The 27840-nt window shown below is 46.5% G+C and overlaps 1 long non-coding RNA gene across 2 annotated transcripts; it reads left to right on the top strand.

The window, feature by feature from the left end:
- Positions 1–30: 30 nt before the first annotated feature.
- Positions 31–27840, top strand: LOC128330659 (uncharacterized). 2 transcript variants are annotated; one of them, XR_008310195.1, is made up of 4 exons: positions 31–222; positions 3117–3164; positions 11586–11662; positions 26682–27840. It is a non-coding gene; the product is annotated as an uncharacterized LOC128330659 (long non-coding RNA). The 2 variants fall into 2 exon arrangements; XR_008310194.1 differs by lacking the exon at positions 3117–3164.

Raw genomic sequence — 27840 nt, forward strand, 5'->3', positions numbered from 1 at the left:
CTCTCAGCCTCCGCCCACAGTAGAAGAGGTTCCAATAATCCACCACTTGAGGTGACTGCCTCACCTTGCCTCATGGAAGGGCCGCCCCTCTCTACTAGAGTCAAACATTTCCGCCTTCACCCCAGCGCTATAGCAGCTACTGCCCTTCCCCAGCTGATGGTAAGCAGATATTTTATGGCAGGAAGGAAAAGGAGGAGGCTGCAGGAAAGGGATGAAGCTGAGGTAAGGGTGATTTGGTATCGCTGACCCTCTCTCTAGGCCAGGAGTATTGCTCTGTTGCCCACTTCCTAAGAGGTTGGCTCCCTCTCTCCGCCAGAGGAGGCAGAAATGGCTGTCAGGATGTTTTGACAAGAGCAGAAGGGAATCGCTCACTGTTGGTGTGGCAACCGCTTCAGTTTGGCCAAGTAGTTCAGCAGAATTGTTCTCAATGAACAGCTAGTCACAAGAGACTGTCAGATGCAGTGCTGAGAGGAAGGCTTTGCGGTACCATTTAGGGAGGTCAGGGCCCTCCCCACACGTTTTGTACCCTGTGTGCTTATTCCTCAGGAGATCCTGTGTCTCTAGCCAACTCACTGATTCTACCTACTGAATTACAAACAATTAAGAATATAAGAACATAAGAACAGCCCTGTTGGATCAGGCCCAAGGCCCATCTAGTCCAGCATCCTGTTTCGCACAGTGGCCCACCAGATGCCACTGGAAGCCTATAGGCAGGAGCTGAGGGCATGCCCTCTCTCCTGCTGTTACTCCCCTACAACTGGTACTCAGAGGCATCCGGCCTTTGAGGCTGTGGGTGGCCTTTAGCCCTCTGACTAGTAGCCGATGATAGATCTCTCCTCCATGAAGTTATCCAAACCCCTCTTAAAGCCATCCAGGTTGATGGCTGTCACCACATCTTGTGGCAGAGAATTCCATAAGTTGATTATGCATTGTGTGGAAAAGTACCTCCATTTGCTGGTCCTACATTTCCTGGCAATCAATTTCATGGGATGACCCCTGGTTCTCATGTTATGCGAGAGGGAGAAGAATTTATCTCTATCCACTTTCTCCACACCATGCATGATTTTATGGACCTCTATCATGTCTCCCCACAGTCGTCTTTTTTCTAAACTAAATAGCCCCAGGTGTTGTAGTCTTGCCTCATAAGAAAGATGCTCTAGGCCCTTGATCATCTTGGTTGCCCTCTTCTGCATCTTTTCCAGTTCTACAATGTCCTTTTTTAGATGTGGTGACCAGAATTGTACGCAGTACTCCAGGTGTGGTCGCACCATAGTTTTGTATAAGGGCATTATAATATTAGCAGTTTTATTTTCAACCCCCTTCCTAATTATCCCTAGCATGGAATTGGCCTTTTTCACAGCTGCCGCACACTGTCTCGACACTTTCAATGAGCTGTCCACCATGACCCCAAGATCCCTCTCTTGGTCAGTCACCGACAGCTCAGATCCCATCAGCATGTCCATGAAGTGGAAGTGAAGTGTACTCAGTGGAACTAGCTAGTGCAACATGTGCGCAATGATAATAAGTCGCTGTTTATAATAAGTCGCTGCTTTAAAAAAAGGAATCTTGAATATATATGAGTAGGGCTTAAAGGATAGGCTTGTTCACACCACCATTCAGGGGGTGGGTAAGAGTCCAGGTGGGCTCCTACCCCATCAGCCGCACGTGAGCAGCACCTCGCTGGAGTCTGCAAGCCCAGGAAACAGGCCATCCTGGCAGCTGCAGCGTCACTTGTTGAGCTCGGCAGCTTCAAGCCCCACCCCTCCATGGAAAGACTTCCAAGGACACGGATGCCTTCCCAGCATGCACTGCCCGCAGACTGGGAATGGGAAAGCTTCATGATGTCAGTATCTGCCCTTCCATTGGCCATGAAGGAGCAGGAGGGGGATGCAGGCCTGACAAAGCTCATAGAGTGTGCTTTGAAGGCTAGAACATCCATTGACAGCCGCCGCAGTAGCCACAGCTCTTTATGGCTTCCATGTGGGGAGGGTGTGCTGGATGCTGGCGGCTGGTTAGAAGAGGTCCAAGCATTTTCACAATAAAACGATCAGGGTAGGAAGGCTCTCCTCTGCTCCACCCTTGGTTAAAAGCCGGATACAAAAGCTGGGTCACCTGCCCGGAGCAAGCTGGGCTGAAGGGAAATGCCTGAGTTCTGACAATCATGCAAATGATCGTCAAGGAGAGGAGAGCTGGTCTTGTGGCAGCAAGCATGACTTGTCCCCTTAGCTAAGCAGGGTCCACCCTGGTTGCATATGAATGGGAGACTAGAAGTGTCAGCACTGTAAGAGATTCCCCTCAGGGGATGGAGCCGCTCTGGGAAGAGCATCTAGGTCTCAAGTTCCCTCCCTGGCAGCATCTCCAAGACAGGGCTGAGAGAGATTCCTGCCTGCAACCTTGGAGAAGCTGCTGCCAGTCTGTGAAGACAATACTGAGCTAGAGAGACCAACGGTCTGACTCAGTATATGGCAGCTCCCTACGTTCCTACATTCCTAAATGTGCATAGCCCATCTCTTATCCTGATGGTAATGGCCATGTGAACCAGCCTGAGAGCTGTGAATCCTGCCCCCGAATAAGAAATTTGCAATTCTCCCTCCACAGCAGTAGCATCCCTCCCTTCCGGGGGGGGGGGGGGTTGACACGTAACAGCAGCAGTTGCATCACAGCTATTGCATGGAGGCATGTTTGCCTGATATTCATTCTTTTTAATTAGTTCTGTCTGAAACCAAATCCCCAAATCCCTCACTCAAAACAGTTGTGGTGGCTTCTGTTTTTCAAACAGAGCCACAGTCTGTATGATTTCTAACTGCCCCACTTTGCTATTTATTTACTTTGACAATTATGAAATGACGGCCCTAGTGATTCGCTGGCACCACGGTCCTCAATGGTCCACCCAGCCTTCCAGACAATAATATTTAGCTGGTTTTGACCAGTTTATTGCTACAACATATTCAGGCGGCTAGGTTGGAAATTCTTCTGCTGCAGCCGTTTGTAGCGTGGCTTGTTCCTGCAGAGACCAAAATAAAATTGATTTTTTAAAAAAGTTGTTCTGGAGTGGTGCTTGAGCCAGGCAGCCTGACGCAGTCGACCCTGCTGATCTCTTATAATTTCTTTTCCAGAGAATTCATTTTGAGAAGTGCTTCATGAATCATCTGGCATTGTCCAAAGTACGTGGGCTTCCTCTTTATCAACTCTTTTTAAGCCCAGGGTCATACTGAATTTCCTGTGTTGTTTAGGGCTCCCCCCACCCCCCGGTTTAAGGGATTTGCCACAAACTGAGGTGTCACAAAATGGTTAATATCTAAACTGGAAGCAGGTTCTGGCAGAGCCTGAGCCCCTCATAGAATCGTATAGTTGGAAGGGACCTCAGAGATCCTCTAGGCCAGCCCACTTCTCAGTGCAGGAATCTGCAACAGCATCCCTGACAGATGGCCACCCAGCCTCTGGCTGGAAACTTCTAAAGAAGGAGAGCCCGCCATTTCATGAGGCAGACTGTTCCACCGTTAAACAGTTCTTACAGTTAGGAAATCCCTCCTAATGTCTAGCTTGAATCTGCTTCCTTGTGATTTCAACATTCTGTGCCACAGGACATCAGTGAGGGACCGACCAGGGCTGCTGTGCAACTTGAAAGGCAGCCTGGGCAGTGTAGTGCAAGGGGGCAGCTGCAGAATGACTCAAAATCACTTCCAGGCGGGCAGTCACGGAGGGCTATTTCTATGGGAAACAATGGAAGTGATGCTTCAAAAACGTTTGTGAGTCATTCCGCAGCAACTCGGTTGTGCTACACCAGGCTGCACAACTTCGACCCTCCAGCTGTTGTTGGACTACAACTCCCATCATCCCCTGCCACAATGGCCAATAGTCAGGGATGATGGGAGCTGCAGTCCAACACTTGCAGGAGGGCCAAAATTGTGCAGCCCTGCGCTACACCATTGGGGCTGCCATTCAAGATGTTGGGCTGTTCATTGGGGCTGCCATTCAAAGAGCCCTGGCAGGTCCCTTGCCTTGACGGGGGGCTGTGCAGAATGTAGCCCAGTGCTGTGTGCTATGTGTGAGTCTCTGGAGGAGATCTTCCTCCGTTTTATAATACCTGCTAGGATGCAAAATAGGCCAAGGAGTCCTCCAACTTGGATCCTCCGATATTGTTGGACTACAACCTCCATCACCCCCTGCCACAATACCTGAAGACCATTGTGGCTGGGGATGATGGGAGCTGTAGTCCAACCATATCTGGGGACGCAAGCTTGAGAACCCCTAGGATAGGCCTTTCGCCTGACTGCCCAGGAATCCCTGGACGAGGAAGGCACACAAGCCCGGACCTCCTGATGTATTAGAAAAACCATTAAGCATTTTATCCCCCAAAGCTTATAATTTTACGATGAGCGAACAAAAAACCAGAAATGTATTCCGTGTGTTTAAAGGTGGCCTGTTGTTTAACAAGACTGATCGGTATGTTTAAAATACATCATGCCACCCAGGGCATGTGGAGAAAGGGCAGGTTAGAAGCTGAATAAATAAATATAAGAGTAGGAATCACTCCAGAGCCAGTGCTGTGCTGACAGAGGGTCTATTCTAGGAAGGCAGAGAGGGCCGGGGGAATCGCGGGAGCGGTTGCTGGGCAACCACCCACGTGCCCGGCTTCCACAATAAAATGGCAGTGAAAGAGGAGATGTGGCTGTTTGCTAGGCAACCACCCACGTGGGCCTGCCATTCGGCCTCACTTCCTGGAACGAGCCTCGTTCTGCTGCGGCAGCAGTGGGCCAGATCCCCCAAGGCCGCTTTCCCCAGGGTGCCCAGAAGAGCCCGGCTCACACAAGCAGTGGAATTAAGTGGTCGGATCCTGAGGACTGTGGCTCTGGAGGCTGATGGTGGGGGAAGCCATTTTTAACTTCGCCCCCCACATAAGAACATGTGAAGAGCCCTGCTGGATCAGGCCCAAGGAGGCCCATCTAGTCCAGCATCCTGTTTCACACAGTGGCCCACCACATGCTGCTGGAAGCCACAGGCAGGAGTTGAAGGGATGCCCTCTCTCCTGCTGTTACTCCCCTGCAACTGGTACTCAGAGGCATCCTGCCTGATGAGTTGCTATGCCCCCCAGAATTTCGGGTTTCACCTGGATTTGAAGCATCTCACCCGGATTGCTTAGTCCACCCAGATTTGCCCGGATTTCAGCTTTCTTTTTCTTTTTTTCTTTAAAAGCTAATCTCTAGCCCTTGTAGAAGCAGAGTTCTGGAGCAAAACGTGCAGTCACTATTCTGCTCAAAAATTATTTTCAAGCCAATTCACATAATATGCAAATTAGGCACCCATATTTGAAAAGCCAGTATATGGCAACAACCCACATTACCACCACATTAAAAACTGCCTGCAAGTAAAGTAAAGACAAAAACTCTTAATGTATTAGGGAGAAATGTTACAACACAGACTTCTTCCTGCTGGGCTAGTTTTCTACATATAGGGAGCTTTTCACACAGGGAACTGTTCAGCTGTCAAACATGGCATCACCTACCTGCAATGGTATTGTCTATTATTCAAACATCTCAAAGTCCCATCACCTCCTCATTCCCACTTTCTTTTGCCACATGTGTAGAGCAGGACTTGGATCGGGACTGTGGTAATATTGGGAGGAGGGATTTAGACCTGGCCCCATGCTGTTTCCAGTGCTCTAGATCTATTTTTAAAAAATAGATGTGTTTTAAAATAGATCTACTTTAGAAACTATTTTTTAAAGTTAGAAGGCACAGGTCTGCTTTGCACATGCAGCAGAATGTGTATTAAGAACTACCTGCAAGATAAACACAATTAAAATTAAAATTAAAATTAAAATTAAAATTAAATTAGAGAGAGAGAGCTCACTCCCTGCTAGGCTAGCTTTCTCCTTGCAGGAAGCTTTTGTTTTGTTGTTACACACTGAGGCTGTTATACACAGCCTAACCCGGACTAGGGACGCCTAGCCTGGGTTAGGCTGCATGTGACAACTAACATGATCGAGCCTGATCCAAGTGGGGCAGCACCACTTAGCCCTGCTCTTTGCCCCGGTCCTCCCTTACCCTAAACCCCGGCTACTTGCTCATGCGCAAGCTTCCACATGGGTTGCTTCCAGGGCGCAGACAGAGGCACGCAGACAGAGATGGGTGCCTAGAGCACCCGTTTCTTGTGGGAATCCCCCAATGCAGTGTGTGTGCTGTGCGTTGCATTGTGGGATTTATGGAGGCCGGAACAACAAATTCTGGCCCTGTATTCCTATCCAACTACCAGGTTATCCTCCAACCTTGCTTCCACGCAATCACTTCCACCCAGGTTTTCCTCCAAACTTGCTTCCACACAACCGAGAACTGGGAGCACACACAGCTCCCAAACCTGGGTAGAACACAGGTTTTGATTGTGTGAATGACCTCACTGCCTGATCTGACCATTGGTCCATCTCATTCAGTGCTGTCGACACTGACTGGCAGTGGCTCTCCAAGGTTTCGAGCAGGAGTCTTTCCCAGCCTTACCTGGAGATGCTGCCAGGGATTGAACCAGGGACATTCTGCAGGCAAAGCAGATGCTCCATCACTGAACTATGGCTCCACCACCCAAAATCCCCATGATTGCTTTCATCTGGAGATTGATGCGGATTCCTGGAGACTCCAGCCCAATCCTGGAGGGGTGGGAATCTTAGAACTCACCTTGGGGCCGTTCAGTTGTCTGTACGGGCTCTGTTTATAATGTGGCCAAATGCTAAGGATGGGGCCATCGCTCAGTGATAGAGCATCTGCTTTACGTGCAGGAAGTCCCAGGTTCAATTCCTGGCATCTCCAGGTAGGGTTGGGAATAACTCCTGTCTGAAACTTGGAAAGCTGCTGCCAGACAGAGTAGGCAAGACTACTGCGCTGGATGGACCAACCCTCTGAGGCTGTTCTCACGACCAGCCTAACACTGCCTGGGCTGCCCCAAGTAGGGTTAGGCTGGTCGTGAGAAGCAGCAGGAGATCCTTGCGGATCCCACCGCTCCCCGCCTCGCTAACTCCCTTAACAAATCCGGCTTTCAGCCGCGGTTAAGGGTGCTCTTACACCCTAACCCCGGCTACTGGGTATTGTGTGATTCCTCAGGCTGCATGCAGCCCGACGAGTCACAGAGGCAGGAGCATAGAGCGCCCATCTGATGGGAGAATCCCCAATGCAACGTGCATGCCACAAGTTGCATTGAGGGATGCCTGGAGGCCAGAGCAAGAAGTTCCGGCCCTGGATCCCTCCGCCGAGCGCCGTGCTTCGTGGAGCTGCACAAAGCAGGGCTGTCTGTGTGGGCTTGTGGGAGGGAAAGAAAAGTTTGGTCGTCTGGGCAGGTTGGTTAAATGCAGCCTTCCCCTGGTGCCCTCCCAGCCAGGGGTGTAATTGAGTGGATGGGTTCAAAGAACCCAGGCCCCCCAGCTCCTGAGGGCCCCCCAGCTCCACCCCTCCTATTTTCTTCATTATCTTCCTCACACCGAGCCGCCAGGGAGAGGGGCAAACACAGGCCCCCTTTCCCCTAGCTACGTCCCGATCATTGACCCTCTGACTCCGTACAAGGCAACTTCCTATGTAAAGTAAAGTGTGCCGTCAAGTCGGTGTCGACTCCTGGCGGCCACAGAGCCCTGTGGTTGTCTTTGGTAGAATACAGGAAGGGTTTACCATTGCTATCTCCCACGCAGGATGAGATGATGATGCCTTTCAGCATCTTCCTGTATCGCTGCTGCCCGATAAAGGTGTTTCCAGTGGGGATTTGAACTGGCAACCTCTTGCTGGGTAGTCAAGCCTTTCCCCGCTGAGCCGAAAGGAAATTAGCCACACATCCAGCGCAGGTGTGTGGCTGAATCAGTGGCGAAATCCTAACCCTCAGCAAGCCCAGAGCGAGGGGTAAGTCAGGAGTTTCAAGCTCAGAGAAGTTCCGTGTCAATGTCCCCCAAAGTGACCTCAGTTAAACTCCTTCAGTGTTGATCAGTATGCAAGCAAGATGGCTCTGAATGAAAGCCCTGAAGCAGCATCCATGCATGGTGGAGTTCATTTCCCTGTTAAGTATTTTTCCCCTGCTGTTTGATCGCCAGGCTGGTTTAACTGACTGTCAGGCACAGTAGACATTCCACACCCTTTGTTTTATTAGTGCTGATTTTTTAGTAGGGAGGGCAACTGCAGCAATGCACCATTCCTGCATGTTTTTCACTGTTGCCAAGAATTTTTAAATTACGTAAATGCAACCGTACATCTCTGCTGCATGACAATGAAAAATATCAAGCAAAGACAGCCTAGGTAGCCAGAATTTTGGTTGTCTTCAAGAATCAGAGGATGAGGCTTTTCCCTTTGTCTTGCTTTTCAGTTGCTGGTGATGATTCAATTGTAGTGGAATTACGAACAATTGGAACATGTGATGCCTGTTTCTTTTTCAATAAGCAGCAATGGGGCCCCCAATTTGAATTGGGTCCCTGGCACAGAGGAAGTGTGTGAGGTGGGGGTCTAACCTAAAGACAGGTCATAGACAGTGTTTACTTTGTTGCTGTTCTTGTTAATGATCATGTGTAGAGTTTTTTTCAGGGGTGGCCTTGGCTAACACAAATTGTCTGGAGGCCCTTTGTTGTTGTTGGCCTTCAAATCCCATGGCCTTTGGCCATTGTGACTAGGGATGATGGGAGTTGTAGTCTAGCAGCACCTGGGGACACAAGCTTATGGCCCTGTCCTAGGCCATAAGAAAATAAAAAAGCCCTGCCAGGTCAGATCAAAGATCCATCAAATTCAGCTTGCTGTTCTCCGGAGTGGCCAATTTTATTTATTTATTAGCTTGCCTGCTTGCTTACTTACTTATTTACATTTATATCCCACTCTTCCTCCAAGGAGCCCAGAGTGGTGGACATGGTCATGTATATCCTCACAACAATCCTCTGAGCTAGCTTTAACTTCACATAACTAAAGGTTGGCAATGCAAAAACAAGGTACCTGAACATCTTCAACCATACAAGCACGTAGTGAGTGAGCTGTCTATTCTCAATGAGCTGGTGTTGAGGACTGATAGTTCGGTGCTGCCAACCTCCTTACAAGCAAAAGTGATCCAAAACGTGCTCTGGATATAATGTGGCCTTTTGATAACCAACCCACAAAACAAAGATTTGTTATCGTGATGGTGGATTACTATTCCAAGTGGCCAAAACTTTCATTTGCTGACAACATTACTACAAACAAGGTGATCCAGTTCATGGCTGCAGTTTTTGCAAGGGAAGGTTTTCCTAAAGAACTGGTGACTGACAATGGGACACAGCTTACCTCATTTGAAATGGAGCGATATTTTCACAACCATGAGATAAAATACAAGACTTTTTCCTTGTACCATCCTTGAGGGAATGGCTTAGTGGAAAGAATGAACAGACTAGTGGAAGCATAAGAACATAAGAACAACTCTGCTAGATCAGGCCCAAGGCCCAAGGCCCATCTAGTCCAGCATCTTGTTTCACGTAGTGGGCCACCAGATGCCTTTAAAAAGGGGAGATACAGGGAGCCTAGAGCAGCCTGGCTCACACATGCAGCAGAACTAGGCAGTCAGTTCCTGAGGACTGTGGCTTTGGAGGTTGATGGTGGGGGAAGCCATTGTTAAATTTGCCCCCACATTAAAAACTGCCTGCAAGTAAAGCAAAAACAAAAACGCTAACGTATTAGGGAGAAAAATTACAACTAAGACTTCTTCCTGCTGTGCTAGTTTTCTATATTTAGGGAGCTTTTCATACAGGGAACTGTTCAACTGTCAAACATGGCATCACCTACCTGAAATGTCCATTCGAACATCTCAAAGCCCTGTCACCTCCTCATTCCCACTTTCTTTTGCCTCTGGTGAGCCCACAGGCTAGAAGTATGTGCATGCCCTCTCTCCTGCTGTGGCTTCTCTACAATTGGTATTGAGAGGCATTGTGCCTCTGAGGCTGGAGGTGGCCCACATCCACTAGTCCCCCTCAAGTCCAGTTCCTGGGGACGGGTCACTCTCAGCTGATGTATTGTTCAAACCCACTCACTGTCAGTTCCTGTGACTTCTGCCCAACATTTGCCTCAGCCCAACCTGAAATGGGTAGAATGGGTGGAGAATGTTGGGCAAATGGTACACAGATGGCTCAGAAACATGAACTAGAGGTTCCCAGGAATTGGAGTTGCAGTGGATTGTGCAAATGCACCCACTGAAAAAGCTCTGTCTATATATATAATTCTCTAAGGTGTACCCGTGGCTAATCCCGTTCATGAGCAGAAGCACCTGATTGGGCAGTGGAGATTCCATATGCAGATAGGTGGGGGAGCCTGTGAGAGCAGAAGCACCATGGGGATTGGGCAGTGGGGATTACATATGCAGATAAGGAGGAGGAACCTGTGGCACCATGTTGATTGGCCAGTGGGGATTCCATATGCAGATAGGGAGGAGGAGCCTGTGATAGTTAAGGTCAGTTGGAAGGCAACTGTTACTGGTTGGAAGATGTTCTTGATTGTAAAGGTAAAGGTAAAGAGTGCCGTCAAGTTGATTTCAACTCCTGGAGCCCACAGAGCCTGTGGTTTCCTTTTGGTAGAATTCAGAAGCGGTTTACTATTGTCTCCTCCTGCACAGTATGAGATGATGCCTTTCAGCATCTTCCTATATTGCTGCAATAGGAATCTACATATATATAAAATGATAGTGGGCAGTGGTCTGTGAAGAGACAGGTAGTGAGGGAGAAAAAAGCCCCTTCAGGAGAAGGAGGCTGTCATTGTGTGAATTCAATGAGGAAACAAGATGAACAAGATCTGTTAACTCAGGAAGGGAGAGAGAGAGGGGAAAGAAAGAAAGGAAGGAAGGAAGGAAGGAAGGAAGGAAGGAGGGGAAGAAAGACAGAAGAGAAGAGTGCGTGAAGGAGACAGAAAGAGAGAAAAAGAAGGGAGGGGAAGAGAAAAAGAAGGAAGGGTGAGGGATGGGCCCGAGCCTGTCAGCAGCCTGAGGGGAATGAGCGGCTATGGAGGCGGCAGCAAGGAAGGACTCAGTCAACCACGCTGCTGTTTGGGCCATTGGCGGAGGGAGGCAGGCAGGCAGGTGACGAGCCCGGGCCTGTCAGAGGCCAGAAGGAAACGAGCAGCCATGGTGGTGGCGGCAGCGAGGAAGGGTTCGGTCAACTGCTGCTACTGCCGGCAGGAGCGAGGCTCGGGTGAGGGTAGGGAGGTCTCTGGGGATCGGAGGCTGCAGCTTGGCCAAGAGGGGTGAGGGGGATGGAAGCAACCGGATGGAGGAGGAGGAGCAGGAGTGCAGCTCAGGTGAGGGTGGAGAGATCTCTGAGGGGAGTGGGGTTGTGGCAGGGGGTGAGGGGAGCAATCAACCCATGCTCTGCGTGGGTTAAACTAGTATTTATTTAAAAACATAGAGAGGGGGCTATAGTGTGGACTGCACTTTCTGCAGTGGCAGTGAAGGGGTGGGACTGAACAGGTGGGTCACAGACTATGGGGATCAGAAATGCACCAGAACACAGACATCTCTTCCTTGTGTTTCTGCCTGTGTGGAGAAGCCTTAGTGGCCTCCAAGCAATTTGCTTCTTTCAAATGCCTGATCTTCAATTTTCCTTCCATCCCTTTTTACAGAACTCACTGATTATACTGTTCAGCCTGAAATGCAAACACCTACTACCATCAAGCTGACGCGCTCCTGCCTCCGAAAGGTCAGGCACATTTCCCTCATCACAGCCTGGTTTCTTTTCTCAGATTTGTAGTAACATCCATTTATGTTGTTCTTTCCTTCCTGGAAAAAAGTATGGAATTTTTATGGTAGCACAAAAGACCTGGGAATTTTATGAAAACGTCCTGCAGCCAAACACAGCTGAATACACATTCCTAGAGGCCATTGGATGCTTATTTTGTTTTGTTTTAAAAGTTTGAGTTATTTCAAGATTTTCTTTTATGATAGCACATACTGAAAATCCGCCATTGGTTTTATTTCCTTCTGGCTGAAAAATGGTAACCTTGCTGTTGCTATGCTGCATTCTGTGGCCTCTCAGAAACTTTAGCGAGAATGGGGAACCATCTGCCTTTCCACAGCACCGAGACAAGGGCTGCAGCGAGGCCGGTGTATCAACAAACACATTTGATTGTGGCAGAATGTTCCAGAACATCACCTTCTCTGCAGCTTCCACTGTTTACTCAGTGTGCCCTCAGGGCACAACCAAATGGCTGGAACCTCAGTGTTCAAGCAGACTCATTTCCCACTTCCAGCTACTGTAGTTCAGGAAGAAGGCTGGCTGGACTCCTCTCCCTGATGTTCTAGTTTTCTACATACAGGGTTTTTGTTTTGGTTTTAATGGGAAGGGGTATTTGAACATCCAGCTTCTCACCTGCTGCTCACAGTTCCACAAATCTCACACTGTTTCACATTCTTGAATCTTCATCTCTTCCCCTATGGCTCCACACAGCACATAACCTCTCAGTTGATTTCTGCAGCCCTCCTAATATTCACTGCGTGCTGCCTGTTTTTCCTTGGTCCTTGCCTCCCTCTTAGTGTCACAAGCCAATCTCTCCCCATGACCCACCAGATGGTGTTCTCCAACCAGGCCAAAGAACATGAGAAGCAAAGTGGTGTGGGTCTGTGTGCCTGCATACATGCAGTCCAGCATCTGCCTTGAGAAAAGGGGCTCCAATCACAAGGGTCCAGTAGCTCTGACTCACACACAAAAATGCTCTGCTCTCAGTGGTGCATGAGCCTCAAACTTTCTCTCGTGCTCTAGATGGGAATCCACATACTAAGGCAGTTCACACAATCTTTCATAGGGTAGGACAAGCGTGCTATCCAAATTCTGGAGCTGTGGGCACTCCTGTTTTCTGATCAGTAACAAATGAGGAGGGGAAGTGATCGTCTGCAAGGCTCCCATTGGGTAGGAGGGGCTCTGTCTGACTAGCAGCTGTACCCAGCTTTTAATGAGGTAGGAGAAAAGGCCCCACTATCCAGCATAAGCCTCACAGACTCTCACTCCCCCCCCCACCTTGTTTTTTAAAAGCACATGATCACAAAACAGAAGCATGCACAGCTCTCAAACGTGAGTAGGGCATAGGAATATAGGCAGCTGCCATATACTGAGTCAGACCATTGATCCATCTAGCCCAGGATTGTCTACACAGACTGGCAGCCGCTTCCCCAAGGTTGCAGGCAGGAGTCTCTCTCAGCCCTATCTGGGGAAGTCAGGGAGGGAACTGGGGAACCTTCTAAATGCAAGCATGCAGGTGCTCTTCTCAGAGCAGATCCATCCCCAAAGGGGAATATCTTACAGGGCTCACACATGTGGTCTCCCATTCAAATGCAAACCAGAGTGGACCCTGCTTAGCAAAGGGGACAATTTTCATGTTTGCTTGTCCTACCCTATTAAAGATCACGTGAATAAGCCTACTGAACAGTCATGAGAACAGGTCCCAAGTCTCAAGCTAAAGGTTAACACAAAATCTGACCTACAATGTACCACATGAGGCACATCCAGCTAGCATTTCCTAATTTTCTAGCAAGTGCTGAGGCAAAGATGTAGATAAAAGAAGAAATTTAAGAATGGAGTGGTGATTTGCTTTGGTGGGAGGGAGACAGGAGGCCGAGGCAGACCAACATGTTTATCTACGCGCTGTGCAGCAATCAAGGTACTTGAGCCAGGAGTGCTGAAAATAGATCTGCTCCTGAAGAATTTGATCAAAGAACAGATCAACAGAGGAGGGGAAGGGAAGGAACAGTTCTCAGTCCTGCTAATAAAGTACAGGGACTTCCATGCCAAGTTCCGGTATTACCCAGCTGAAATGGAAGCGACTGGACAATTTTGGTGGTGGGCTTAGGCTGGAGTTTGGGTAGTGATGCTGCAAATTTGTTCTGGTGGGTTTTCACCCGAGGCCCTCCTCTGTCTTTCCCTGCAATTTCTGTGCTGCTTTATTAATTTATTTTAGTTTTTTGTTTGTTTTGTGATTCTTTTTTTGTTGTGTTTGATGTTTTCTAATATTGTGTTGTGAGCCGGCCAGATAATTTGTTATGGGGTGGCTAACAAATAAAGTTGTTGTTGTTGTTGTTATTAATTATCGGGCCCTTTCCAAGGGTCTAGCATAACTAAAGAAAAATTAAAGATAGCATCATAGTATTCATGCTGCCCCAAGTAGTGTGGCCTTCTATAGCTGATGAGCTGTAATTTTATTGATGCCCAAGGTGTCAAGATGGTGTTCAAGTTCTTTTGGTACTGCACCAAGGGCACCAACAACTATTGGCACCACTACTGTTTTCTTTTAACAGAGCCACTCAATTTTAATCTGAGGGTCCGTGTATTTAGTTGTTTTCTCCAGTTGTTTTTCACCAACTCGTCTATCCTCTGGGATTGCAATATCAATTATCAGAACCCAATTCTTCTCGATGACTGTCAGATTTGGCATATTATGCGCTAAATGCCTATCAGTTTGTATTCAAAAATCCCAAAGGATTTTTGCCTCCTCATTTTCTGTGACCTTCTCAATTGGATGATTCCACCAATTCTTGCTTGCTGGCAATTTGTAATTCTTACAAAGGTTCCAGTGGATCATCACAGCAACTTTATTGTGTCTTTCCTTATAATCAGTCTGCGTGATTTGCTTACAACAACATACAAGGTGCTCAACCGTCTCATCCGCTTCCTTGCATAACTGACACTGTCTTTCTGGGTTTTATCAATTTTTGCTTTTATAACATTTGTTTGTAATGATTGTTCCTGGGCTGCAACAATGAGACTTTTCGTTTCTTTCTTCAGTGTCCCCTTCTTTTGACTGTATGTCATTAAATAACTGACCATGCAATGGTTTGTTGTGCCATTTTTCTCATCGATTCCTCATCTGCTGTTTTTTGTATTCATCCTTTGATTCCTTTTTTCCCAACAAGCCTGTCTTACTCACTTCCTGTAACATTTCTTTTTGGCTTTCATTGATGTATTGGGCCAGTGCTCGTTTTTCTTCTTCAACAGACTGTCTGACTTGCCACATTCCCCGTCCACCTTTTTTTCTTGGCAGGTACAGCCTACCAACATCACTTCTTGGGTGCAGGGTATGATTGATGGTCATTATTTTCCTGGTTTTCCGATCCAGTGCATCCAATTCTGCTTGTGTCCAATCAACAATACCTGCTGTATATCGGATTACAGGAATTGCCCATGTGTTGATTGCTTTGATAGTGTTGCCACCATTAAGTTTGGACTTCAGTGTCTTTCTTACTTGCCTGATATATTCCTTACTAACTTTGGTCTTCACTTCAGCATGCTTGATCTTGTCACTTTGGAGAATGCCCAAATACTTAAAACTTTCTTCAGGTGACAGACTCTTTATTTTGTTTCTGTTTGGCATCTCAATTCCTTCACTAGTTGTCATTTTCCCTCAATTTATTGCCAATATAGCACATTTGTCCAGTCCAAACTCCATTTCGATATCACGGCTATAAATTCTAACTGTATTGAGTAATGACTCAATTTTGGATGGTGACTTTCTGTAAAGCTTTAGATCGTCTATAAAAAAAAGGTGGGAAAACCTAACTGATGTTTTTAAAGTTTGGTAGCCATGGTTTGTTTTGTTCAAGATAATGGATAGGGGAATTAGGGAGATTACAAAAAGTAAAGGCGACAATGTATCTTCTTGAAATATTCCTCTCTGGATGTTAACTTCTCCCACTTCTTCTCCATTTACTAGCAAATGAGGCTTCCCTGTGTTCATTGCATTTTTAAACAAAAAATTTAATGTTATAATTCATTCCAGTCATATCCAGGCATTTTAAAATCCAGTTATGTGGTAATGAGTCAAACGTTTTCTTATAGTCAATCCAAGCTACATTTAGATTTGTCTTCCTTCGTTTACAATTTTCCAAAACCATTTTGTCAATAAGAGGCTGATCTTTTGTGCTTCTTGTTTCCGATGGTTTCCCTTCTGTTCCATTGGTAACAAACTGTTCCTTTCTAGGTGGTCTTGCATGGCATCTGCTGCAATTGCTGTCATGAGCTTGATCATTGTTGGAAAGCAAGTTATTGGCCTATGGTTACTTGGTACTGCACCTTTTTCATAGTCTTTCAGAAGAAGACAAGTCTTGCCAGTTGTCATCCATTCATCAAGTTCTCCACCTTCCAGTAGATCATTCAATTGCTTAGCTAATCCTTTATGTAAGGTGGTCAGATGTTTGCGCCAGAAGCCATGTACTTCATCCGTTCCCGGTGCTGTCCAATTCTTAATCTTTTTTTCTCGGTTTTCAACCAGTTGGGGTGTTATTATCAAGTCATCCATTTTGATTCCATCCAATTTCCCCTCAACTTTTTTTAACCCATTCTGCATTCTTGTTGCAATCAACAGGATTGTCCCAATTTTTCTCCATTAACACTCTGATAAAACTGACGTTGATTTGACTAGAAAAGTAAATTTTGTTGGTATTGCAGTACACAAGCATATCAGCTGATCTTCTTTGCTATTGCTGTAATTTGCTGTTTCACAGTTTCAAGGGCTTCTTTGATCTTCCTGGTAGCCAAGTGCCCCTCAAAATTGTGAAACAGCAAATTATTATAAATTAATAATTTAACAGCAATAATAATAATAATAATAATAATAATAATAATTATTATTATTATTATTTGCCACCTGTGGCAGATGACAAAGGGGCTCTAAAACATACATAGCAAAGGGACAGCAATTAACAAAGCAAAGATAATACAATGCATAAAATACTGTAAAAACAGTATTGAATAATGAAAATGCAATAAAAGCACAAAATAAATTCTGAAAACTAGATAACTAAAATAGGCCCCAAAGGCCAAGCTAACACCATAGGCTTGCTGAAAGAGGCAAGTCTTAACATATCAATGACAAGCAGCCAATGAAGGTTTGAAACGCCTGTTGGGTTTCCAGGGGGAGGGCATTCCATAACCAAGGCACCACCACTGAGAAGGTCCTGTGCTAGATTACCATCAGTCAAGGCTCTGATGATGGTGGGGCCCATAACAAAAGCTCTCCTGTGGATCTTATAGGGCTATGCCAAAGATGTCCCAGAAACAGTGGTTGTGGAGGAGGGGCAGATAGTCTGGGAGACAATTCAAGACATAAGGAGTAGCAAGGGAGAAAGGGCAGATCATTTTTGAAAGCAGGAGACCTTTGGACAGCTGAGGATGGTGGAGGCCAAGAGCTGGAAGTATTGGGATCTATCTATCTATCTATCTATCTATCTATCTATCTATCTATCTATCTATCTGAAATGTGGTATATAAAATATTCTGTTGAAAAGCAGTATAGAAATATAATTATGTACCCGTAACAAATTTTTGCAGTATACTCCTGGTGTGCATGTGTTACCTGAGCCTGTGCCTGAGCATGGTGAGATTTTCAGGCACCTTTCCCCCTGAGAAGCAGAAGGGGTTGTGACTGTTTTTAGAGAGCATTCTTCAAGCTGAGAAATTTCCTGCTCATTGTGTTCAAGCCCTCCTTCCTCCCCTTCTCCTCACCACTGAGCTCATTAGTTCCATGCACCTGGCTGTCTGTTAACTGCCCTTTGTGCTTGTGAACATTCTGCCCCATTGACTTACACTGGGGCAGTTTTCAAGGGGTGTTTCTTCAGAGTTTTGTGAAACTGACATATTTGCGTATTACCCTGACTCTGCCCGTTCCTTCCTCTAACCCACAGGTGTTCCAGTTATGCATCCTTTTATGATCCTTTTATCATAAGGATCATAATATGTCCACCTCTTCTGGAAATAGATATAAGGGTCTAAATAAATCATAAAGTGTTTATATTCTACTGGTCCACAACTCCTCAGTGAAGCTTGCAACATCAGTTTCGTATTTGCTAGCTCCCTTACTTCATGTGTCCATGTAGCTTACAGCTATGAGAGTGAATTAGGGTGGTAGTGGTAGAGGATATTATCCAGTCTTCTCCAATATAGCTCGGGAACTGTAATATGAAAAATGGGAACATGTTATAAATAATGGAACTTTGCAGCACGGCAGCTATTTTTAGACTGGGATCATTAGACTGTTCCACTCTCTTGCTTAGAGATCAAACCGAACAGATCTCCCAGTGTGCTCGCTGCATAAATACTCGCAGTTCCCCAAAGCATCTTTTCCCTCACCTGCCAAATCGGCACACACCTAAAGGTTTGCAAGATCTCTTCAGTGAGCTTGTGGGAGTTTGTTCCCCAGCACAGGACAGCTTGCAGATATGAGACATCAAACAACAACAAAACGCTACCAAAAATCACCCAAGGGATATTGTTGGGTCAAAATATAAAGGCAGCAGTTAAAAACGAACACTGAGGAAACCAGGACTAAAACAAAATAAAAGATACTGAGGTTGTTCACATGACCGGGTGGGTGGGGCAGTGGGAGGGCAGTGGGGAGGCTTGTTACACTCACCTGCCCCCCAGATGATTGATTCCATTTTGCTGGGAGCGCAGACCATGCTCCCAGATGGCCCGCGCAGAATGCCTGAAGTGCAGAGCTCAGGAGGCTCTGGAGATCCCACAATGCACCATGTGACAGACATGATGCATTGGGGGATTCCCCCAGGAGACGGCCACTCTAGGCACCCGTCTCTGTGTCCCCTGGGGCATAGCTCCAGAGAACACATGACCCCGTAGCCCGGGTTAAGGGAGCACTTGCTCCATTAACCTTGGCTAATAGCCAGGCTACAAAATGAGGTGGTGCTGCCCCACCAGGATTGGACCTGATCCCGGGGGTTCCCATGCACAGCCTAACCCAGGCTGGGCTTTCCTAGCCCGGGTTAGGCTGCATGTGAGAACAGCCTCGCTCTGTAGCAGGTGAAGCAAATGCTAAACAAAAAGAGAAGTGTCCTGACAGCAGAACGCCAGCAGAATAGGGGACAACCAAACTTCTTGAGGCAGGTAGTTCCACATCCTGAGCATCGTTGGAGAAATGGCCTTTCCCATTTTTCTGACCAGCAAACCTCAGACAGTAAGGGAACGTGTACAAGGGACTACTAGATTATCCCAGAAGGCAGGCAGATTCATATGGGGGGCAAGGAGATGATTCTTTAGGTATTGTGGTTTTACACGATTAAAGGACTTTAAATATAATTATCATCAGAATTAAAATTGTACCCATAAGCAGACTAGTAACCAGTGAAGTTGACAGATGTCTCACAGCAGCATTTTGCACTAAAAGAGTATCCTGAGCAATCTTTAAGGGCAGCCCCAAATAAAGCCATCCCAACAATCCAGTCTAGAAGTAAAGAAGGTATGTGTGATCCTAGCCAGATCGACACTTTTCAGGTGTAGGTGCAATTGGTGCACCAAAGGGGGCGGGGAGCTCTGGTGGCCACAGTTGCCACCCAGAAATTTAGGCGCAAAGTTGGGTTCTCCCAAACTATAAACCTGGTCTTTTAAAGGAAGCATAACCCTATCTAAGACAGGCTGAGACCCTATGAGTGGGCTGGTCAACCTCCTAACCAAAAATGCTTCTGTCTTGTCTGGATCCAGTTTTTCACCCACATTCAAACCATCTCTGGTCTAATGAGACTGTGAGGTCATTCACACAAACAGGCAGGGGAGGGGAAAGTGACCCTGTTTTTCCTCTTACCTTGCTTCCACACAACCAAAAATTGGTGGCACACAGAGCTCCCAAACCCAGGGAGAACACTGTTTTTGATTGTGTGGATGACCTCTGTAGCTCAGTAGCAGAGCATCAAAGGTCCCACGTTCAGTCCCTGGCAGGATCTTAAGGAAGGGCTGGGAAATACTCCTGCCTGAAACCTCGGAGAGACAATGCTAGTCAGAGTAGACGATACTGAGCTAGATGGACCAATAGTATAATGCAGCTTCTTATGTTCCCTAGGTACAGTGGTATGTACACGTTTCTGTAGGAATGACTGCATATGTATTAATTTAGAAGAGAACTTGGGTACAGGCCCCTCAAATGTAGGGCACAGTAAGGAAGTGTAATATAGTACGTGCATGAACATAATGGGGTGACATCCACAAATGTGTTGTGTGCTTGTGCAAGGCTAACTAATTGTGCTAAGGCTGGAGCAGACTAGTGTTGCAGCAGCACAAACATGTGTGTGCTCACACAGCAAGGTGCACAGGCTGTGGCATGCCTCACATGTTTTGCGGGGATCTTTTCTGCAATAGCAAAAGAGTGCAGTCCCCCAAATCCTCCCGACTTTGCACAACTCTGCCCTCTTCTTGCACTAGCGCAACTTTGCCAGGATGTCAGCCCATGTGTACAGATCTGTAGCTGTATACATATACTGGACGCTGATTCAGATTCCAATTACGTTTATTATGGTCCAAGACCAGAAAACAACGGAACACAGATTGTACATGAGCTGAACACAACAGGCTCATCCACACGATGATTATTAGGGTAGACTGTTTGTCTTGCCCTAGTCTGGGGAGCTGTGAGAGCTCTCATTTTGTGATTGGGTGCGAAGGAAAAAGCAAGGTAGGATGGGGAGGAAGTGATCATCTGGGAGAGAGGATCTGGGCTGGCGGGCCTCGTCCAACTCAGCTCTGATGTCCAGCACTTTACTACCATGGTAGGAGGAAACACACCCGCTGACCTGGCTCCTCTCTTCCTAACAATCACCTCCAATCTTGCTTTCCCCCTCATACATGATCACTAAATGGGAGCGCTCACAACTCCCAAACTAGAGTAGGATGCTTGTCCTACCCTAACAATAATCCTGTGGACAAGCCTCATGTGCGAACCAGGCTAGCTAGCACATCCCACATGAAGTTTATTGTCATTTTGCAATGGAGCAGTGGTTGTCTGTATTTCATGTGTGTGGTGTCATTTGGGTTGTGTGACACAGCACACTCCCAGCCTTCAAGCCATTGTCTGTAGAACAGAGTGCCCCCCCCCACGACCCCCGTTGAATAAAGGAGCTGGCTTGTCAGACCTATGCACAGTTGACACTTCATTGCCCTGGGGAACATGCTGTTCAGGGAAGTCATCTGAGGATTGCCCAGAATCCTCCTCTGCTTTTCACAGAGTAAGAAGTCTTTCTGTGTGTGACAGACAAAGGTACTCTGTGGAGAGCTAAGGGCAGACCTGACATTCATACCAAGGGACACTTTAGGAATAGTGGTTCATCTGCTTTAAAGAGGCCGTTTTCATTTTATTCTTCTCTCGGGCTAGCTTCGTATAGGACAAGTGTGACGTGGCTGCTGCCGGAAAGCTGTGCTTGTGCAATGAAGCCACGGCACAGCACCAGTGATGTGTCTAGCTGGCAGTCAGGTATCTCATGCAGTTTCTGGGGCACGTCTCTAGCCCAGGGGTCCCGATGCTGTCGGGTCCCCACAATGCCAAAGGCCATTGTGGCTAGGGATGATGGGAGTTGTAGTCCACCAACATCTGGGGAACCAAAGTTGGGAACCCAGGCTCTTACCCAGGAGCTCCCAAAGGGTGGGACTCCAGAGGTTGCTGATCTACAACTCCCATCATCCCCAGCCACCATAGAGTGTAGCTGAGGATGATGGGAGTTGTAATTCAGCAGCATCTGGAGTAATGCCAGTTGGGAGCCACTGCTCTAATCCATGGTTGCCCCTTCACTGGGGTGGTTCACATGATCCTTGTAGTCACCACTTACAAATGCTACATTTGCAATGTGGGACTTCGACCACCAAAGTCGATGTTCTGCGGACACTCTGTTGCACTCATCACATCAGACAATCTGTGAAACACCTCAGTGAAGCTCAGTGCAAACAGGCCAGGAATGAAGAGGCCCAAACAATGCTGGATTTACTTTCCGGCCTCTAGTTCTCATTCCCCTCTGAGATGATTTAGGTACAAAACATTCCCTGCTAGTAGCCAAGTCTGTTGGGTTAATTTTTCCACCTTTGACATGCACCGGAATTGCATCTGGGCTGGATCAGCGGGAAGGGCAGAAACAGTTTGCAGGGGTGGAGTAGGCATTTGTGAGAGTACACTGAGTTCTGCCGTCACTTGTCTGGAGAAGAGAAGTGTTCTGCTACCGCAGTCGGCTGTGCGGTTTGGTTGTAGTTGAGGAGGAGGAGGGCAGGCTGAGTGTTAAAACTAGCTCACACATCTGGGGGCCTTATCCAGGGCTTATTTTACTGTAAGCACATCTGCCAACTGCCTCAATTCAGCCAGCCAGCCAGCGAGGACATCTTGTTTGTGTTTTTCTGCAAGAGCACTCCCAGTAGGCTATGTCAGAGGTGAGGAATGCGGGCCACCCTCGGTCATGAGATCAGACTCATATTTTTAGGCTGCTCACATTACCATCTTCTCTGAACAACAACACACACTTTGCATGAGAATTGGGAGGGGGGGCATATTCCAAAGAATAAATCCATGCAAGCCACAGATACAATGATGCTTCACATTTATAGGACACACTTCCAATCCTCAAAGGCCTCAGGTACCTTACTCCAGGAATCCTTGCAGTAAAGGCGGAACCAAATGTTACGCAGGAGGTCTGCGAACAATCTCCCAACCTTTTTTAAAAAAGCAAATCAAAAAGCAGCCTCAGATGCTGGGATCAGAAGGGGAAGGGGGCTGCTGAATCCTTTCCCTCCCTACTGTTAGCCTGCTCAAAATCGCATGCTCCCTGAGTTGCTTTTCTGTCTGAAATGGGAAAAGATGGGGAGAAAAGGAGGAGGGAAATCATGAGTGGACAAACTGTGGAAAGGGAAAGGGTTTATCAGCCACTCTCCCACATTCTTGCTCTTCTGTTCTGGATCACAGCTTCCAAGGCTGCTGTATTAAAAAAAAAAAGGAAAGAAAAACCTAAACTGTTGGGGAACTGGTTATGTATCTCCAGTGTAACATCCTGTTTGAACCCTAAGATATTGTATTTACCTGAATCCAAGGCTAGGTTTTTCCCAAGTTCTTTGATGTTAAAAAATGGGGTTTCCCCCTTAAATGTAGGGTGCTCTTCCTTTTGGGTAAATAGTCTAACCTATATTCAACCCATATTTTAAAAAGGGGTCATCTGAAATCCAGGTTCATCTTCTGTTTAGGTAAATATGGTGCATTGGAATTATTATTCCAAGATTGTCGATGGGTGACTGAAGTTAGGAGAACAGAGGCTTGCCTTTTAAGTGTCTAAATGAGGTAAGATTTGAACTGGAGACTTCCTTAAGACAAATTAATGGCTGAGCTGAATTGAGAATTAGGGACTCAGTATGCTGTTGTTTTAGGGGACAGTAAATTAACTGTGTGCTGTCCTCTGAAGCAGAAGCGGCCCGTACTTGCAAGCTGGAGGGGCGGAAAATGTGCTCCAGCTGATTGGGTCGCTTGGCAGCTGCTGTCTTGCTACTTTCTGCCTCTGCCTCTGCCCCTGCCCCGGCTGTAATTGAGTCGTGCAGGCTGGTCATTCGTCTGTTAGGGGAGGGAAATCCCCAGTCCGGTGAATGACCAGGGTTGGGGATTCCCACCCCCCACTGGACAAACAACCAGCCTGCATGGCTCAGTCACGGCCAAGTGGGACCAGTAGGCATCAAGAGAGCAACTGCCAGTACTCAAGCTGACAGGGCACATTTTCCACCCGTCCAGCTTGTGGCTGTATTTACCCAAATAGAAGGCAATTCTGAATGTAAGACGACACCTTTGAAAAATTGACATTAAATACAGGTTATACCTGTATAACCTGTTATACCTGTATTTACCCAAAAGGAAGGGAACTCTGAATTTAAGACGAACCCCCAATTTCTGACATCAAAGAACTTGGAAAAAACCTGGCCTTGAATTCAGGTAAATACGATAGTATGGGCTGCTACTGCCCTAAAGCAGAACTCAGCCTCCAGATTCACCACCCTGCCCCCACACACCCACACTCTTCCCTTGGCCTAGGAGAAGCCCTGCTGCAGGCCCGTCTTAGGAGGCCTTAACCATTACGCTATTCTAGCTCTCCAAAGTTTAGTTGATTATCATATCTGTATCTCACCGTATATGGCGCAGCGGGGAAATGCTTGACTAACAAGCAGAAGGTTGCCGGTTCGAATCCCCACTGGTACCATATTGGGCAGCAGCGATCTAGGAAGACGCTGAAAGGCATCATCTCATACTGCGCAGGAGGAGGCAATGGTAAACCCCTCCTATATTCTACCAAAGAAATTGACTCAACGGCACACTTTACCTTTACCTCACCTTTTCTCCAAGGAGCTCAGGAAGCATATCTGGGGTTCCCATTGTACCTCCTGCACAATTGTCCTTCATTTAGTCCCCAAAATAGAGACTTCACTTACGTCCAGCCAGTGAACATCATGGCAAAGTGACAATTTCAACCCAGACAAATGGCAACATTTTATTAACTACTTGACAAAAATATGTTTGTATAACATGCTTACTGACTAGATATGCTGGTTTGTATGGTTTGGGAGTGGCTATTACCAGTTCTGTATAACTGTAGAAACGAAACAATAAAGAAAACCATTTGGTCCCCCCAAGGATCATAGCCTACCGTTGATACAGTAATCTAAATTTCTGTGCACTGGGCTACACAATTAGGGGAAACCATGATATTTAATAGGTTTTCACTCGACATCTTGTGCCTTATAAAAATCCAATTAATGTTTCTTCTTCTGATAGGGAGGCCTATAATAAGCAAACGGTGTAGTCAAAACCTGGTTCATTCTGGGAAGGATAATTATTCAAGAAAACGTGAACTTTTGAAGTACTCTTCCCTAAGTGGTACTGAACATTGCATATAGAAATTTTTCACGACCGAGGGAAGAATACATAATTCACTCTTATTCATTCAATTTATAATGCACATCAGCTGGAGCACCCAGAACAGCTTACAATAAAAGGACTCAAATACAATCAGCAAAGCAATTGAACACACTTCATTTTAGCTTAAACAATGTCAGGATATCATATTATAGCACCGCTAATCATAACAGCCAGCTCCAGAAAGCCATCCTCTCATCAGGCAAAAGTCTTCCTGAAAAGAACAGTCTTTGCCATTTTCCTCAAATCTGCAAGTAATCTGGCTAGGCAAGCCTCACTGGGCAAGGAATCCCCAAAATGACAGGGGGCCATCTTTGAGAAGGCTCTACACCTGGTAGTCAGGGCTTGCTCAAACTATTATGTTGCCTAGGTGAAGACTTTGCATGCAGAAGGGAGAAACTGCCCTGGTTTCGTGGTAGCAAGCATGAATTGCCTCCTTGGCTAAGCAGGGCCCACCCTGGTTTGCATTTGGATGGGAGACTATGAGGTCATTCACAAAATCAAAAACTGTGTTCTACCCGGGTTTGGGAGCTGTGTGTACTCCCAATTTTTGATTGTGTGGAAGCAAGGTTAGAGGAAAACCTGGGTAGAAGTGATTGTGTGGAATCAAGGTAGGAGAAAAAGCTACCCAGGTTTTCCTCTAACCTTGCTTCCACACAATCACTTCTACCCAGGTTTTCCTCTAACCTTGCTTCCATACAATCAAAAATTGGGAGTACACACGTTCCCAAACCCGAGTAGAACACAGTTTTTGATTGTGTGAATGACCTATGTGTGAGGACTGTAAGAGATTCCCCTTAGGGGATGGGACCACTCTGGGAAGAGCATCTGTGTGCTTGCATGCAGAAGGTTCCCAGTTCCCTCCCTCCAATATAGGGCTGAGAGAGACTCCTGCCTGCAACCTTGGAGAAGCCGCTGCCAGTCTGGGTAGACAATACTGAGCTAGATGGATCAATGGTCTGACTTGGTACCAGGCAGCTTCCTGCGTTCCTATGCCCAATGGCAGCTCCTTTCCCATTCAGCTGGGTTATCTGCAGTTGCCAGGCCTAGAACCCATAGTCAGTGGCGGTCCAGGGATTTTCAGGTCTCTGACCTGGTCTTTGCTGAGCTGCAGCACCCATACAATGGCAAGAGAGGGTACTGCAGTTCATCAGCCCAGCAAGACCAGGTGAGTGGAGAGGAGCTTGGCTGGCTCTGTATAATGTTGCTTCAGGCTTGGCTGCTCAGTCTGAGCAACTCATTGCTGGAGTGGCCCTGCCCGTCTCTGTCGCTGTGCTGCACTTTGACTTCTGCCTGAACATACCTGCCTCTCTCTCCACCTGGAGCTCTCTGTCTGCCAGCTCCAGAAACTGACCTGCGCTCCACTGACAATCTCTGAACTTGACCGAGGCTAGACAGTCAGTTGCCATGAACTTGGTTCTGGAATGCCCCCATCTTGGCCATCCTGAGATACCAAGTAAGCACTTGCTCAATGAAAGGATCATTTCTCCGGCTAATTTTTAAGGCTCTATTTAACTTCTAAGCATGCCAGCAACTTACATTCTCGGAGGTTTGGCTTGTGAGGTTCGTAGTTCAAAGCAGGGATTAGAGGCGTGATTGAAGATTGTGAACGCTGACTGATACTTCCTTAGGCGATCAATCTGTGCTTTCACAACCTACGGAAGCTGTTTACATAAAACTCCATTTCCCCTCCTATCCATAAGGATGGGAATCTAAACTTAACAAAGGAGCAGAGCTGCTTCCTCTGGATTGGCTGAGAGCTCACTTAGAGCCTTTCTAAATGAGAGGGTGTTACAAAGACAGTCTGTTTGGGGGCTCCCAGCAGCACCCTTGTACATGATTTGAGACAGCAGGCTTGTAGATCCCATTTTCGACTCTCTGAACTCATGGGATTGTGGGCTCACCATTGGCTTATATGAGATAACTCACGAGGGTGTGTCACTTAGCAGGCAGCATGGGGAAGGTAACTCCAGGTCAAGCCGAACCTGTGACTGAAAGAGGACTATTCCTTATTCTCTCCTCTAGGATTCCAGAACAGATGAGGAAGCCGAAGCAGACAAGAGTTAGTTAAGAGCTATTCTTCTAACAGGAATGGCCAAATAACTCCCTTCTATGTTGACACACTGGATTAGCCTTTGAGCTTATCACCTTCACAGGAAGGAGTAGATAAGGTATAAGGCTCATCTCTTGGACAGAAGTGTTAATGGTTGGCTTGAGGCTTGGGAGGAGCACTCATTAAAAAAATTTAAATCACACCCAGGTCTTCCTGACCCATGAAGATAAGCTTTAACCCACCCAATCACTCTGTCCCATACAAATTTCCCAAACCTCTCACTCCATTGTGCTTCAGAGCACACCCACCAAAGACTGAACAGAGGACCCTCACTCTCTAAAACCAGGTCTCACTGATCGTGAGACTTTCTGCACTTTCTGTCCCAAAGAACCCCCAAAGTTACTTATAGAATTTTTGTTTTTGTTTTTTTAAAAAAGACAAAACATAAAAACTGCTTAAAATGTACAAACTGCAGCATCAATAGAAAAGAGGGGGAAATGCACATTAAAAGTACAATTGTATTTAGTAGTAGCAATGTCAAGTCAGCCTGAAGGCCTTCCTAAGCAAAAAGGTTTTCATTGCTCACCAAAAGCCTCTTTCAGGAAGACAGTCCATAATTGTGAAAGGGTGTCTGAAAGGGCCTGGCCTCATAAGCAAGGGAGTCAAATTGAATCTAAAAACCCAAAATCAGTTCAGAGGGACTTTTTCAACTGAACCGAAACTGAACTCAAATCTGAATACTTGATTGTTTTTCATTGCAACCAAAACTGCATCCTACATGCAAAAAGTTCAAAATAAGTGGTTCAATAACTGGGTGCTCCGTTTGCAATTGTATGTATGATGTCATGTTTTATTTTCCTGACTTGTATCCTATTTTATGCGTTTCGTTGGTATTTAAAACCCTTTAAAAATAAATAGTTATTAGAAAGAATAAATATCTTCTCAAGTTAAATAGCTACCATTCGATTTTATAGAATTACATTCCAAGCTAAATACAAATATGCATAAGAATATGACAAATATTTATATATATTGTTTTTCAACAAAGGTTCCCAGAGTGGTTTGCATAGATGAAAATAAATAAAAGGGCTCCCTGTCCCCAAAGGGCTCACGATCTAAAAAGGAACCATA

This window comes from Hemicordylus capensis, chromosome 6 (genome assembly GCF_027244095.1).
Source record: "Hemicordylus capensis ecotype Gifberg chromosome 6, rHemCap1.1.pri, whole genome shotgun sequence".
Taxonomy (NCBI): domain Eukaryota; kingdom Metazoa; phylum Chordata; class Lepidosauria; order Squamata; family Cordylidae; genus Hemicordylus; species Hemicordylus capensis.